Raw genomic sequence first — 6,210 nt, forward strand, 5'->3', positions numbered from 1 at the left:
GAACAGGAGCCCGTGGAGGTTGGAGGAGGTCGACGGTAGCCCATGGAGGCTGGAGGAGGTCGACGGTGGAGATGAACAGTATCTCGTGGAGTCCCGTTTTGCGGTACGCCACACCCCTCCCGATGAACAGGACCCCCGTTTCAACCATAGGAGGTCTGTTTCGTCGGTTTTGCGGTACGCCACACCCCTCCCGATCAACAGGACCCCTGTTTCGACCGTAGGAGGTCCGTTTCGTCCGTTTTGAGGTACGCCACACCCCTCCCGATCAACAGGACCCCCGTTTCGACCGTAGGAGGTCCGTTTCCTCCGTTTTGTGGTACCCCAGACCCCTCTCGCTCAACAGGACCCCGTTCCGAACGTAGGAGGTCTGTTTCCTCCGTTGTGCGGTACGCCGGGCCTCGTTTCCATCGCCTGTTCCGTCCAAGCCCTCCTGATGAACACAACCATGAATTCCATTCCGACCCAGCCGGTTGGCTCCCACACGTTCCGTTGCCTCCCGATGAACACGACGCATTCTGTTGCCTCCCCATGAACACGACGCATTCCGTTGCCTCCCCATGAACACGACGACGACACTGTTTCTCCGTTCCGACCCAGCCATGTACACGAGCCATGGCCGTACGTATGCGCGAGTAGGCGTTCGAGACATCGCGCGTATGTACACATACGTGGCCGTATTTTCTTTCTTGCACCCTGGCCACTGTACGTACGTGTGCATGCTACGTGCGCACCTCTACTACGACATGTACGCGCCGCTACTACGACACGTGCGCGCCTCTACATCCACCAGTATATATGTACGTACACGTTCGCGACCAGAATGACAATGCTACGCACGCTTCGACCAGATGGGTCCCGACTGTCAAGCACTTCCTTGCCTACGAAGATGTACCTGGTGGGTCCCAGCAGTCAGGGGGGCGAATCGTTTTTTTGCCCAGACGCACTTCTTTGCGTGCGAAGATGTAGCTGGTGAGTCCCAGCAGTCAGGGGGAAACATTTTTTTCGTGAAATACAGTGGCCCGTCCAGTGGGTCCCAGCTGTCAGGTGGAGGAACCATTATTTTCCGCGTAATAAGGAGGCACTTCCTTGCTGCGGCCGTGGACCTAGCTGTCAGCCTCTCCACGTACAATCCACGTCCAATGGAAGTCGTTCCTTGACCAGTTGACCATGCCGCGCCGAGAGCACCAGGGCAGTGGACGACGGTGAGGACTAGGAAGGGGATGACGGGGAGCCGGGGAAAACACGGCAGTGGAAGCCCGCGCGGAGAGGAGTACAAGGGTTCACTGGTTCGGCTGCGGTGTGAGGCTGCCATCGCCGCAGGGCCTGGCCAGCGTTGGGAATAGTAGGGGGCGGTGAGGCCTCCGCGGCAGCACAGCCGGCCACGGGAGGCAGGAGCATGCGGCACGACCGGCGCTGCTTTGGGCGGCTGGAGCAAGAAGACCAGAGCTTGAAGAAGCACTACGGCCGTTGGATTGACATCGTACAGTCACTGGAGCTAGAATCGTTCATATTGACTAAAGTTGACAAAGGCCCCCGTCCCAGTGAACTTAGTAGGCCCACAAGTCAGCCTCCCACCAGGTGGGTCCCAGCTAGCAGGAGGAGTATTCATTTTTTTGTGCGTAATAAGGAGGCACTTCCGGTGGGTCCGAGCTGACAGCGGGGGGAACGTTTTTTTTGTGAAATACGCTGCCCGTCCGGTGGGTCCCAGCAGTCAGGGGGGAAAAGTTTTTTTGCGAAATAAGGTGGCCCGTCCGGTGGGTCCCTGCTGTCAGGTGGATGAATAATTATTTTGCGCGTCATAAGGAGGCACTTCCTTGCGGCCGCCTGGACCCAGCTGTCAGCCTCTCCATGTATAGTACTCTTCCGATGGAAGTTGGTCGTTGACCACGTTGACCACGCCGCGCCGAGAGCACCAGGGCGGTGGTCTGGACGACAGCGAGGCCTAGGAAGGGGACGACGCGGAGCCGGGGAAGACGCCGCAGTGGAAGCCCACGCGGAGAGGAGTACGAGGGTTCACTGGTTCGGCTGCGGTGTGAGGCTGCCGTCGCCACAGAATAACAGGGGGTGTGGGTGAGTAGGGGGATGGCCTGGCCAGCGGTGGGAGTAGTACGGGGCGGTGAGGCCTCCGCGGCATCACAGTCGGCCACGGGAGGCAGGAGCACGCGACACGACCGGCGTTGCTTTGGGCGGCTGGAGTAAGAAGACCAGAGGTTGAAGAAGCACTACGGCCGTTGGATGGACATCGTACGATCACTGCAGCTAGAATCGTTTATATTGACTAAGTTGACAAAGCCCTTGGTACACGTCAACTTAGTAGGCCCACAACTCGGATTTGGCAGAGAACATATAGCCCATTTGCGATTCGTAAGAATGTACAGCCCATTTTTTAATTCTAATGGAATTTACTACAGCACATTTATAGTTTGTTAAAAGTACAGCCCAACTTCTAGCTAGGACAACGATTAATAATTTCAAACAACCGCTCAAAACAGAATTCAAAAAAATTTCCCACATTTTGATGGGATCCGAAATATTTTTATCCGAAATTTCTAGTCAGGTTAAATATAATTTCAAAATAAAGTTGTATTACGTTAAAATCCAACGAAATATTGCGCGCGCAACAAGTAATGAAATTATAATTTTCAAATTCCAAAAATAATATATTTTTCAAACTAATTACGTGTTTGGTGCATAATAACTATCCAGTTATTATAATTACATCTCATTTATTATTTCTTAAAGTCCATTTTCTTATTAAGCCAATGCATACCTCCTAGGAAAGTTTGCAGCCCAGCGGGGTGGAGAATAACAAGTTGACCCGGATATTGTGTACAATTGTCGGCCCAGTTGCATTGCTGATGTTGAAAAAAAAGGCATGTGTAGTACAGTACAACCTAACATGGTTACTCAGCCCACATTCAGCGACGCCGGAAAGGCCCAAACAAGGCTTCTGTACAACTTTTTGAAGTCACTGAGCTCAATTAATAACTTAAGAAAAAAGTTAGATTACAGTGGAACCTAATTAAAAGCTGTCATGAGCAAATAAATAATTCAACGGGTCCCACTTGTGCGTGTGCGCGTGTGTGTGCGTGTGTGTGTGAGAGAGAGAGATAGAGAGAGACCCATCGGTCGATGCTCGTAAATACATCTTTCAGCCATATGCATTGCTGATGCTCAATAAAAATTTATATAGTTGACACAATCATATAGAACATCATAGCACACTGAACTTGCATACAAAAATTTCACGCATGCGGCACAATCAGGATGGAAGCAATGGATCGCTACGGGAAGGGCTATGTTGAAACCAACGAAGTCGTACGTAACGGTTCATCGTCTTTATAAATGACGGGAAATATCTTGAATGTTGTGCAAAGAAAACAGACAGACAACACAATAAGTTCTGCTAGCACATTAAGTTGACGTACAACCCTTTCTAAAAAAAGTTTAGGTAAAAAATTAGAACAAGTCACAATCAAATGTACTGGCATATCAGTGCTTCACACCCATAGCTCGGATTTAACTAGTACTCCCTCCGTCCCGAAATTCATGTCATGAGCGCAGTGTAGTGGTGTTCTTCCAAAAAGCCCTTATGCTTTTAAACTCTGACAAATAAGTACCCGTCTCCTTCTTCCTCCTCCTTTGATCGGCCACGCGGCCCCACCCCCCACGGCCAGCCGCCCGTCGCCCGAGCAGGTCCTGCGCCGCCGACGAGCCCGCCCAGGAGACGCCCACAAACAGGCCCTGCGCGGCCGACGAGCCCGCCCAAGAGGACCTCCGTGACCCACCCACGAGCGGGGCCTCGGCCAATTGGTTCCGCCGCCCACCGCCGGCGCGCCGTTCCGCCACCCACGAGCAGGATCTCCGCCGCCCGCTCACCAATGAGCAAGACCGGCGCCACCTAGGACACAGGTCGCCGCCCCTGATTCTGCCGCGCATCGCCCCCGCGAAGGCCCGCTTCGACAGCCAGCTGCTGCTGACGAGTAGCACCAAGAAGAAGGGGAACCACCTTTTGCTGGTGGTCGGCGACGCCTCTTCTAGTGGTGGCCGACGCCGACACCCCCCGATTCACGAACTCTGCTGCTGCCTCCTATTGCCTTCCCACGCCTGTGCTGCTGCTGCTGCTGGCGGCTGATAGGAAAGTCCTACAGTAGTCCAGATGAAAGTTAGTTGAAATTCAAAGTGAATTGCACTGAAAACTGAAATTGAAAGTGAATTACACTGAATGGAAATTGGAACTGGTAATTGAAAAAGCAATCATCTGAAATTCATTTTGACTGTAATCACTGTTGGAGTACTTACTGTGACCAAATTTATGTGCATCATGGATTTATATGAAAGGATGCACTGGACTGGGGTAGATTTTCACTAGGATGCACTAGAACTGGTAATGTGCTCACTTTAGTGCGCAGCCGTAGCACATGCTCACCTTGTGAATTCAGCTCACACAACCAAGATTAACTTAGTAAATTCAGTTAAAGATGCATTTAGTCAATTGATTTGCTTAATACAGCAAGCCCTTTATTTAGTCAGCACTCTTAGAGCAATTTTACTGTCATGTTTACTGAATCTAAATCACAGGAGCACTATGATTTCTAAATTTGTTTCAGTCAACTTGTGTCAAAATTTGTTTCAAACAGTTTTCTGTCAACTTGTGAGCAGGAAAATGACTTCAGAAAATTCAGTTAACTGAGACTACAGTGAATAATGTTTCAAACAGTTGTGAGTAGAAGTGGTTAGAGCAAAGTGTTTGATAGCAGGATTAAGCTGCATTCTTTTCTTTTTCCCACCATGAACAGCAACTCAAAAGATAGCACACTGATTACAAATGACACTTTCTAAAATCCTCCACAACCATTTTCAACTTGAACACGGAGTATTTTCAGCAATTGGAACAAATTCTAAAATTTAGTCATTCTAAAATTTACTTTATGTGCAGTTAGAATGACTGAATTTTCTGCAATTGGGACAAATTCACCAAGACAGTTTACAACATCTTCTTTATGTGCAGTGTGAGTACAACTCCTAGTTCATAGTTCACACCTAGATCTCTCTGTTTTTTCAGTTCAAAACTAGTACAAATTCAGACTGAGCTCTGAAGCCCAAACAGAAATCTGAACCACCAGCAAATGCTCCGAAGATTCATGATGAAACACGCATGGACTACCAGACAAACTCCAAACATTTCTAGAGGCAGACTACCAAATCAGCAGCTCCCCAGACAGAAACCACCGAGCAAAACGAGAGCAGAATCGCCTCAAAACCTCAGGACATCAGACTGTCAGAGGCACCGAGCGAATCACCAGGACCTAGCCACCTCCCTTAGCTCCCCCGCCACGACACTTGAAGATGTAGGCAGTAGCAGTACTAAAGACGAGCAACATTCAGTTTATACTTAGACATGAATAAGAACTCTGTCTAAACATTCAGTTTATACTTCAATATTAAATTGTCTAAAAATTCAGTATGCTATTGATAGGAGTAGTAAACATTCAGTCTAAATATGAACACTGTCAATATGTTCAGTTGACAGTACACTTCAAGATTCAGTATAATTATCAGAAATCTGAAATCCTGCTCAAAGATAGTGACTTGGGTCTGCAATTCACCAGCAAATCAGATCCAGAGGGGGAAGGGGAGGGGCACCTTTGGCAAGCTCGAGAACCTCCCGGATGCAAGGGCGTGCCCCCTTGGCGGTGGAGTCCTAGAGTGGACAGAGGAGCTCGCCCCCTTGGCAGTGTGGAGTCCTAGAGCGGACGAAGGACCTCGCCCCCTTGGCCGCGTGGAGTCCTAGAGTGGACTAAGGAGCCCCCTTGCCGCCACCATCTCGTCGCTGTTGCTGCGTGGCCAGGTAGCCGCGACTGCAGGAGACGCGCTCCTCACCCGACGACCGTCAGCAGCAGCTCCGTGCAGGCGACCGACAGAAGCAGCTCCGTCGCACGGTCTTGGTAGTCCCCGATGTAGATTGAGCATGGTCGCTGCAGATCAGAGTGCCGGAGGGGAAAATCACATTTTCACCGATGCGGAGGGACATGTGAGAGGAACAGAGCGCCGGTGACGCGCGCAAGGGAGAGGGCTCCAGCGCTGGTGAGGGAGAGGAACCGCGGGGAAGGGGGAGGAGGCGCAGGCGGCTTGGAGCTGCGTCGAGGGGAGCGGCGCAGGCGGCGCCGGCCGGTCGGAGAGTAAGGAGGAAGAAAGCGACTACACGGA

Source organism: Triticum urartu, chromosome 3A, assembly GCF_056163025.1.
Source record: "Triticum urartu cultivar PI428250 chromosome 3A, HENAU_Tu73, whole genome shotgun sequence".
Classification (NCBI taxonomy): Eukaryota; Viridiplantae; Streptophyta; class Magnoliopsida; order Poales; family Poaceae; genus Triticum; species Triticum urartu.